The 10000-nt window shown below is 53.2% G+C and overlaps 1 long non-coding RNA gene across 1 annotated transcript in view; it reads left to right on the forward strand.

Annotated features, from left to right (window-relative positions):
• The window catches only part of LOC144954597 (uncharacterized), a 13449-nt gene that overhangs the window by 1145 nt on the left and 2304 nt on the right, over nucleotides 1-10000 (forward strand). The gene's annotated exons all lie outside the window — the stretch shown is intronic.

Below are 10000 nucleotides of genomic sequence, written 5' to 3' on the forward strand. Positions count from 1 at the left end.
ACCCGATACCCGTACCCTACCCGATACCCGTACCCTACCCGATACCCGTACCCTACCCGATAGCCGTACCCTACCCGATACCCGTACCCTACCCGATACTCGTACCCTACCCGATACCCGTACCCTACCCGATACCCGTACCCTACCCGATAGCCGTACCCTACCCGATACCCGTACCCTACCCGATACTCGTACCCTACCTGATACCCGATACCCTACCCGATACCCGTACCCTACCCGATACTCGTACCCTACCAGATACCCGTACCCTACCCGATACCCGTACCCTACCAGATACCCGTACCCTACCCGATACCCGTACCCTACCCGATACCCGTACCCTACCCGATACCCGTACCCTACCCGATACCCGGCTACCCGTACCCGGCCGGGTACGGGTACCCGTTTGCGACCCTGGTGCGGCCGGGTACGGGTACGGGTACGGGTAGGCCGTGAGTCACTGGTGAGTCGCCGTTTGTCACTCATTTCCCAACGTCTTGTCTCTTCTCACAATTCAAGTTCCTCGAATCAACCCACCCGCGCCTGCAACGTGGCTTCATCCCAGAGGTCGCAATCAGGTACCCGATACCCGTACCCTACCCGTACCCGGCCGGGTAACGGGTAGGGTACGGGTACGGCCGGGTACGGGTAAGGAATCAAAACCCGTTTGCGACCTCTGCAACGCAAGCAATCATCGTCGGGTGCGAAAACCACGGCGAGAACATTTTTAGAAATGCGCCGTTTTTTTCTTAACGTCAGCGCCACTTGCATCGATCGGCGGTTGTCCATCGATGCTCGGAACGGAGGAGGAGTTGGGGGGGGGGGAGAGGGTGAATGGAACGCGGTCTGAAAGTCACCGTGAGCGTGAACACGATCAATCAAGAGCCCGAAATGGTTTATCAAATCCTTCCAATGATTGCCGAGACAGAATCCATCTCCTCGGTTGAAATTGTCTCTGTGTGGTGAGTCTGTGGGTCTCTCTGTGGGGTGAGTCTGTGGGTCTCTGCGTGGTGAGTCTGTGGGTCTCTCTGTGTGATGAGTCTGTGGGTCTCTGCGTGGTGAGTTTATGGGTCTCTGTGTGATGAGTCTATGGGTCTCTGTGGTGAGTCTATGGGTCTCTGTGTGGTGAGTCTGTGGGTCTCTGTGTGGTGAGTCTGTGGGTCTCTGTGTGGTGAGTCTGTGGGTCTCTCTGTGTGATGAGTCTGTGGGTCTCTGCGTGGTGAGTTTATGGGTCTCTGTGTGATGAGTCTATGGGTCTCTGTGGTGAGTCTATGGGTCTCTGTGTGGTGAGTCTGTGGGTCTCTGTGTGGTGAGTCTGTGGGTCTCTGTGGGGTGAGTCTGTGGGTCTCTGTGTGGTGAGTCTATGGGTCTCTGTGTGGTGAGTCTATGGGTCTCTGTGTGATGAGTCTATGGGTCTCTGTGGGGTGAGTCTGTGGGTCTCTGTGTGGTCAGTCTATGGGTCTCTGTGTGGTGAGTCTGTGGGTCTCTGTGTGGTGAGTCTATGGGTCTCTGTGTGGTGAGTCTGTGGGTCTCTGTGTGGTGAGTCTATGGGTCTCTGTGTGTGATGAGTCTATGGATCTCTGTGTGGTGAGTATATGGGTCTCTGTGTGGTGAGTCTGTGGGTATCTGTGTGGTGAGTCTATGGGTCTCTGTGTGGTGAGTCTATGGGTCTCTGTGTGGTGAGTCTGTGGGTCTCTGTGTGGTGAGTCTATGGGTCTCTGTGTGTGATGAGTCTATGGATCTCTGTGTGGTGAGTCTGTGGGTCTCTGTGTGGTGAGTCTACGGGTCTCTGTGTGATGAGTCTATGGGTCTCTGTGTGGTGAGTCTATGGGTCTCTGTGTGGTGAGTCTATGGGTCTCTGTGTGGTGAGTCTATGGGACTCTCTGTGTGGTGAGTCTGTGGGTATCTGTGTGGTGAGTCTGTGGGTCTCTGTGTGGTGAGTCTGTGGATCTCTGTGTGGTGAGTCTGTGGGTCTCTGTGTGATGAGTCTATGGGACTCTCTGTGGTGAGTCTATGGGTCTCTGTGTGGTGAGTTTATGGGTTTCTGTGTGGTGAGTCTATGGGTCTATGTGTGGTGAGTCTATGGGTCTATGTGTGGTGAGTCTGTGGGTCTCTGTGTGGTGAGTCTGTGGGTCTCTGTGTGATGAGTCTATGGGACTCTCTGTGTGGTGAGTCTGTGGGTCTCTGTGTGGTGAGTTTATGGGTTTCTGTGTGGTGAGTCTGTGGGTCTCTGTGTGGTGAGTCTGTGGGTCCTCTGTGTGATGAGTCTGTGGGTCTCTGTGTGGTGAGTCTGTGGGTCCTCTGTGTGATGAGTCTGTGGGTCTCTGTGTGATGAGTCTATGGGTTTCTGTGGGGTGAGTCTATGGGTCTCTGTGTGATGAGTCTATGGGTCTCTGTGTGATGAGTCTATGGGTCTCTGTGTGATGAGTCTATGGGTCTCTGTGTGATGAGTCTATGGGTCTCTGTGTGATGAGTCTATGGGTCTCTGTGTGATGAGTCTGTGGGTCTCTGTGTGGTGAGTCTGTGGGTCTCTGTGTGGTGAGTCTGTGGGTCTCTGTGTGGTGAGTCTATGGGTCTCTGTGTGATGAGTCTGTGGGTCTCTGTGTGGTGAGTCTGTGGGTCTCTGTGTGATGAGTCTATGGGTCTCTGTGTGGTGAGTCTGTGGGTCTCTGTGTGGTGAGTCTATGGGTCTCTGTGTGATGAGTCTGTGGGTCTCTGTGTGGTGAGTCTGTGGGTCTCTGTGTGATGAGTCTATGGGTCTCTGTGTGATGAGTCTATGGGTCTCTGTGTGATGAGTCTATGGGTCTCTGTGTGATGAGTCTATGGGTCTCTGTGTGATGAGTCTATGGGTCTCTGTGTGGTGAGTCTATGGGTCTCTGTGTGGTGAGTCTATGGGTCTCTGTGTGGTGAGTCTATGGGACTCTCTGTGTGGTGAGTCTGTGGGTCTCTGTGTGGTGAGTCTGTGGGTCTCTGTGTGGTGAGTCTGTGGATCTCTGTGTGGTGAGTCTGTGGGTCTCTGTGTGATGAGTCTATGGGACTCTCTGTGGTGAGTCTATGGGTCTCTGTGTGGTGAGTTTATGGGTTTCTGTGTGGTGAGTCTATGGGTCTATGTGTGGTGAGTCTATGGGTCTATGTGTGGTGAGTCTGTGGGTCTCTGTGTGGTGAGTCTGTGGGTCTCTGTGTGATGAGTCTATGGGACTCTCTGTGTGGTGAGTCTGTGGGTCTCTGTGTGGTGAGTTTATGGGTTTCTGTGTGGTGAGTCTGTGGGTCTCTGTGTGGTGAGTCTGTGGGTCCTCTGTGTGATGAGTCTGTGGGTCTCTGTGTGGTGAGTCTGTGGGTCCTCTGTGTGATGAGTCTGTGGGTCTCTGTGTGATGAGTCTATGGGTTTCTGTGGGGTGAGTCTATGGGTCTCTGTGTGATGAGTCTATGGGTCTCTGTGTGATGAGTCTATGGGTCTCTGTGTGATGAGTCTATGGGTCTCTGTGTGATGAGTCTATGGGTCTCTGTGTGATGAGTCTATGGGTCTCTGTGTGATGAGTCTGTGGGTCTCTGTGTGGTGAGTCTGTGGGTCTCTGTGGGGTGAGTCTGTGGGTCTCTGCGTGGTGAGTCTGTGGGTCTCTCTGTGTGATGAGTCTGTGGGTCTCTGCGTGGTGAGTTTATGGGTCTCTGTGTGATGAGTCTATGGGTCTCTGTGGTGAGTCTATGGGTCTCTGTGTGGTGAGTCTGTGGGTCTCTGTGTGGTGAGTCTGTGGGTCTCTGTGTGGTGAGTCTGTGGGTCTCTCTGTGTGATGAGTCTGTGGGTCTCTGCGTGGTGAGTTTATGGGTCTCTGTGTGATGAGTCTATGGGTCTCTGTGGTGAGTCTATGGGTCTCTGTGTGGTGAGTCTGTGGGTCTCTGTGTGGTGAGTCTGTGGGTCTCTGTGGGGTGAGTCTGTGGGTCTCTGTGTGGTGAGTCTATGGGTCTCTGTGTGGTGAGTCTATGGGTCTCTGTGTGATGAGTCTATGGGTCTCTGTGGGGTGAGTCTGTGGGTCTCTGTGTGGTCAGTCTATGGGTCTCTGTGTGGTGAGTCTGTGGGTCTCTGTGTGGTGAGTCTATGGGTCTCTGTGTGGTGAGTCTGTGGGTCTCTGTGTGGTGAGTCTATGGGTCTCTGTGTGTGATGAGTCTATGGATCTCTGTGTGGTGAGTATATGGGTCTCTGTGTGGTGAGTCTGTGGGTATCTGTGTGGTGAGTCTATGGGTCTCTGTGTGGTGAGTCTATGGGTCTCTGTGTGGTGAGTCTGTGGGTCTCTGTGTGGTGAGTCTATGGGTCTCTGTGTGTGATGAGTCTATGGATCTCTGTGTGGTGAGTCTGTGGGTCTCTGTGTGGTGAGTCTACGGGTCTCTGTGTGATGAGTCTATGGGTCTCTGTGTGGTGAGTCTATGGGTCTCTGTGTGGTGAGTCTATGGGTCTCTGTGTGGTGAGTCTATGGGACTCTCTGTGTGGTGAGTCTGTGGGTATCTGTGTGGTGAGTCTGTGGGTCTCTGTGTGGTGAGTCTGTGGATCTCTGTGTGGTGAGTCTGTGGGTCTCTGTGTGATGAGTCTATGGGACTCTCTGTGGTGAGTCTATGGGTCTCTGTGTGGTGAGTTTATGGGTTTCTGTGTGGTGAGTCTATGGGTCTATGTGTGGTGAGTCTATGGGTCTATGTGTGGTGAGTCTGTGGGTCTCTGTGTGGTGAGTCTGTGGGTCTCTGTGTGATGAGTCTATGGGACTCTCTGTGTGGTGAGTCTGTGGGTCTCTGTGTGGTGAGTTTATGGGTTTCTGTGTGGTGAGTCTGTGGGTCTCTGTGTGGTGAGTCTGTGGGTCCTCTGTGTGATGAGTCTGTGGGTCTCTGTGTGGTGAGTCTGTGGGTCCTCTGTGTGATGAGTCTGTGGGTCTCTGTGTGATGAGTCTATGGGTTTCTGTGGGGTGAGTCTATGGGTCTCTGTGTGATGAGTCTATGGGTCTCTGTGTGATGAGTCTATGGGTCTCTGTGTGATGAGTCTATGGGTCTCTGTGTGATGAGTCTATGGGTCTCTGTGTGATGAGTCTATGGGTCTCTGTGTGATGAGTCTGTGGGTCTCTGTGTGGTGAGTCTGTGGGTCTCTGTGTGGTGAGTCTGTGGGTCTCTGTGTGGTGAGTCTATGGGTCTCTGTGTGATGAGTCTGTGGGTCTCTGTGTGGTGAGTCTGTGGGTCTCTGTGTGATGAGTCTATGGGTCTCTGTGTGGTGAGTCTGTGGGTCTCTGTGTGGTGAGTCTATGGGTCTCTGTGTGATGAGTCTGTGGGTCTCTGTGTGGTGAGTCTGTGGGTCTCTGTGTGATGAGTCTATGGGTCTCTGTGTGATGAGTCTATGGGTCTCTGTGTGATGAGTCTATGGGTCTCTGTGTGATGAGTCTATGGGTCTCTGTGTGATGAGTCTATGGGTCTCTGTGTGGTGAGTCTATGGGTCTCTGTGTGGTGAGTCTATGGGTCTCTGTGTGGTGAGTCTATGGGACTCTCTGTGTGGTGAGTCTGTGGGTCTCTGTGTGGTGAGTCTGTGGGTCTCTGTGTGGTGAGTCTGTGGATCTCTGTGTGGTGAGTCTGTGGGTCTCTGTGTGATGAGTCTATGGGACTCTCTGTGGTGAGTCTATGGGTCTCTGTGTGGTGAGTTTATGGGTTTCTGTGTGGTGAGTCTATGGGTCTATGTGTGGTGAGTCTATGGGTCTATGTGTGGTGAGTCTGTGGGTCTCTGTGTGGTGAGTCTGTGGGTCTCTGTGTGATGAGTCTATGGGACTCTCTGTGTGGTGAGTCTGTGGGTCTCTGTGTGGTGAGTTTATGGGTTTCTGTGTGGTGAGTCTGTGGGTCTCTGTGTGGTGAGTCTGTGGGTCCTCTGTGTGATGAGTCTGTGGGTCTCTGTGTGGTGAGTCTGTGGGTCCTCTGTGTGATGAGTCTGTGGGTCTCTGTGTGATGAGTCTATGGGTTTCTGTGGGGTGAGTCTATGGGTCTCTGTGTGATGAGTCTATGGGTCTCTGTGTGATGAGTCTATGGGTCTCTGTGTGATGAGTCTATGGGTCTCTGTGTGATGAGTCTATGGGTCTCTGTGTGATGAGTCTATGGGTCTCTGTGTGATGAGTCTGTGGGTCTCTGTGTGGTGAGTCTGTGGGTCTCTGTGTGGTGAGTCTGTGGGTCTCTGTGTGGTGAGTCTATGGGTCTCTGTGTGATGAGTCTGTGGGTCTCTGTGTGGTGAGTCTGTGGGTCTCTGTGTGATGAGTCTATGGGTCTCTGTGTGGTGAGTCTGTGGGTCTTTGTGTGGTGAGTCTATGGGTCTCTGTGTGATGAGTCTGTGGGTCTCTGTGTGGTGAGTCTGTGGGTCTCTGTGTGATGAGTCTATGGGTCTCTGTGTGATGAGTCTATGGGTCTCTGTGTGATGAGTCTGTGGGTCTCTGTGTGATGAGTCTATGGGTCTCTGTGTGATGAGTCTATGGGTCTCTGTGTGGTGAGTCTGTGGGTCTCTGTGTGATGAGTCTATGGGTCTCTGTGTGGTGAGTCTGTGGGTTTCTGTGTGGTGAGTCTGTGGGTCTCTGTGTGGTGAGTCTGTGGGTCTCTGTGTGGTGAGTCTGTGGATCTCTGTGTGGTGAGTCTGTGGGTCTCTGTGTGATGAGTCTATGGGACTCTCTGTGGTGAGTCTATGGGTCTCTGTGTGGTGAGTTTATGGGTTTCTGTGTGGTGAGTCTATGGGTCTATGTGTGGTGAGTCTATGGGTCTATGTGTGGTGAGTCTGTGGGTCTCTGTGTGGTGAGTCTGTGGGTCTCTGTGTGATGAGTCTATGGGACTCTCTGTGTGGTGAGTCTGTGGGTCTCTGTGTGGTGAGTTTATGGGTTTCTGTGTGGTGAGTCTGTGGGTCTCTGTGTGGTGAGTCTGTGGGTCCTCTGTGTGATGAGTCTGTGGGTCTCTGTGTGGTGAGTCTGTGGGTCCTCTGTGTGATGAGTCTGTGGGTCTCTGTGTGGTGAGTCTGTGGGTCTCTGTGTGATGAGTCTATGGGTCTCTGTGTGATGAGTCTATGGGTCTCTGTGTGATGAGTCTGTGGGTCTCTGTGTGATGAGTCTATGGGTCTCTGTGTGATGAGTCTATGGGTCTCTGTGTGGTGAGTCTGTGGGTCTCTGTGTGATGAGTCTATGGGTCTCTGTGTGGTGAGTCTGTGGGTTTCTGTGTGGTGAGTCTGTGGGTCTCTGTGTGGTGAGTCTGTGGGTCTCTGTGTGGTGAGTCTGTGGATCTCTGTGTGGTGAGTCTGTGGGTCTCTGTGTGATGAGTCTATGGGACTCTCTGTGGTGAGTCTATGGGTCTCTGTGTGGTGAGTTTATGGGTTTCTGTGTGGTGAGTCTATGGGTCTATGTGTGGTGAGTCTATGGGTCTATGTGTGGTGAGTCTGTGGGTCTCTGTGTGGTGAGTCTGTGGGTCTCTGTGTGATGAGTCTATGGGACTCTCTGTGTGGTGAGTCTGTGGGTCTCTGTGTGGTGAGTTTATGGGTTTCTGTGTGGTGAGTCTGTGGGTCTCTGTGTGGTGAGTCTGTGGGTCCTCTGTGTGATGAGTCTGTGGGTCTCTGTGTGGTGAGTCTGTGGGTCCTCTGTGTGATGAGTCTGTGGGTCTCTGTGTGATGAGTCTATGGGTTTCTGTGGGGTGAGTCTATGGGTTTCTGTGTGATGAGTCTATGGGTCTCTGTGTGATGAGTCTATGGGTCTCTGTGTGATGAGTCTATGGGTCTCTGTGTGATGAGTCTATGGGTCTCTGTGTGATGAGTCTATGGGTCTCTGTGTGATGAGTCTGTGGGTCTCTGTGTGGTGAGTCTGTGGGTCTCTGTGTGGTGAGTCTGTGGGTCTCTGTGTGGTGAGTCTATGGGTCTCTGTGTGATGAGTCTGTGGGTCTCTGTGTGGTGAGTCTGTGGGTCTCTGTGTGGTGAGTCTGTGGGTCTCTGTGTGGTGAGTCTGTGGGTCTCTGTGTGATGAGTCTGTGGGTCTCTGTGTGATGAGTCTGTGGGTCTCTGTGTGTGATGAGTCTGTGGGTCTCTGTGTGTGATGAGTCTATGGGTCTCTGTGTGTGATGAGTCTATGGGTCTCTGTGTGTGATTAGTCTATGGGTCTCTGTGTGTGATGAGTCTGTGGGTCTCTGTGTGGTGAGTCTATGGGTCTCTGTGTGATGAGTCTATGGGTCTCTGTGTGGTGAGTCTATGGGTCTCTGTGTGGTGAGTCTATGGGTCTCTGTGTGGTGAGTCTATGGGTCTCTGTGTGATGAGTCTGTGGGTCTCTGTGTGGTGAGTCTATGGGTCTCTGTGTGATGAGTCTATGGGTCTCTGTGTGGTGAGTCTATGGGTCTCTGTGTGGTGAGTCTATGGGTCTCTGTGTGGTGAGTCTATGGGTCTCTGTGTGATGAGTCTATGGGTCTCTGTGTGGTGAGTCTATGGGTCTCTGTGTGATGAGTCTATGGGTCTCTGTGTGGGGAGTCTATGGGTCTCTGTGTGATGAGTCTATGGGTCTCTGTGTGGTGAGTCTATGGGTCTCTGTGTGATGAGTCTATGGGTCTCTGTGTGATGAGTCTGTGGGTCTCTGTGGGGTGAGTCTGTGGGTCTCTGTGTGGTGAGTCTGTGGGTCTCTGTGTGGTGAGTCTGTGGGTCTCTGTGGGGTGAGTCTGTGGGTCTCTGTGTGGTGAGTCTGTGGGTCTCTGTGTGATGAGTCTGTGGGTCTCTGTGGGGTGAGTCTGTGGGTCTCTGTGTGATGAGTCTATGGGTCTCTGTGTGATGAGTCTGTGGGTCTCTGTGGGGTGAGTCTGTGGGTCTCTGTGTGGTGAGTCTGTGGGTCTCTGTGGGGTGAGTCTGTGGGTCTCTGTGTGGTGAGTCTGTGGGTCTCTGTGTGATGAGTCTGTGGGTCTCTGTGTGGTGAGTCTGTGGGTCTCTGTGTGGTGAGTCTGTGGGTCTCTGTGTGGTGAGTCTGTGGGTCTCTGTGTGGTGAGTCTGTGGGTCTCTGTGTGGTGAGTCTGTGGGTCTCTGTGGGGTGAGTCTGTGGGTCTCTGTGTGATGAGTCTATGGGTCTCTGTGTGATGAGTCTGTGGGTCTCTGTGGGGTGAGTCTGTGGGTCTCTGTGTGGTGAGTCTGTGGGTCTCTGTGTGGGTGAGTCTGTGGGTCTCTGTGTGGGTGAGTCTGTGGGTCTCTGTGTGGTGAGTCTGTGGGTCTCTGTGTGGGTGAGTCTGTGGGTCTCTGTGTGGGTGAGTCTGTGGGTCTCTGTGTGATGAGTCTGTGGGTCTCTGTGTGGTGAGTCTGTGGGTCTCTGTGTGGTGAGTCTGTGGGTCTCTGTGTGGGTGAGTCTGTGGGTCTCTGTGTGGGTGAGTCTGTGGGTCTCTGTGTGATGAGTCTGTGGGTCTCTGTGTGTGGTGAGTCTGTGGGTCTCTGTGTGGTGAGTCTGTGGGTCTCTGTGTGGTGAGTCTGTGGGTCTCTGTGTGGGTGAGTCTGTGGGTCTCTGTGTGGTGAGTCTGTGGGTCTCTGTGTGGGTGAGTCTGTGGGTCTCTGTGTGGGTGAGTCTGTGGGTCTCTGTGTGGTGAGTCTGTGGGTCTCTGTGTGGGTGAGTCTGTGGGTCTCTGTGTGGTGAGTCTGTGGGTCTCTGTGTGGGTGAGTCTGTGGGTCTCTGTGTGGGTGAGTCTGTGGGTCTCTGTGTGATGAGTCTGTGGGTCTTTGTGTGGTGAGTCTGTGGGTCTCTGTGTGGTGAGTCTGTGGGTCTCTGTGTGGGTGAGTCTGTGGGTCTCTGTGTGGGTGAGTCTGTGGGTCTCTGTGTGATGAGTCTGTGGGTCTCTGTGTGGGTGAGTCTGTGGGTCTCTGTGTGGGTGAGTCTGTGGGTCTCTGTGTGATGAGTCTATGGGTCTCTGCGTGGTGAGTCTGTGGGTTTCTGTGTGGTGAGTCTGTGGGTCTCTGTGTGGGTGAGTCTGTGGGTCTCTGTGTGGGTGAGTCTGTGGGTCTCTG

This window comes from Lampetra fluviatilis, unplaced genomic scaffold, assembly GCF_964198595.1.
Source record: "Lampetra fluviatilis unplaced genomic scaffold, kcLamFluv1.1 SCAFFOLD_574, whole genome shotgun sequence".
Classification (NCBI taxonomy): Eukaryota; Metazoa; Chordata; class Hyperoartia; order Petromyzontiformes; family Petromyzontidae; genus Lampetra; species Lampetra fluviatilis.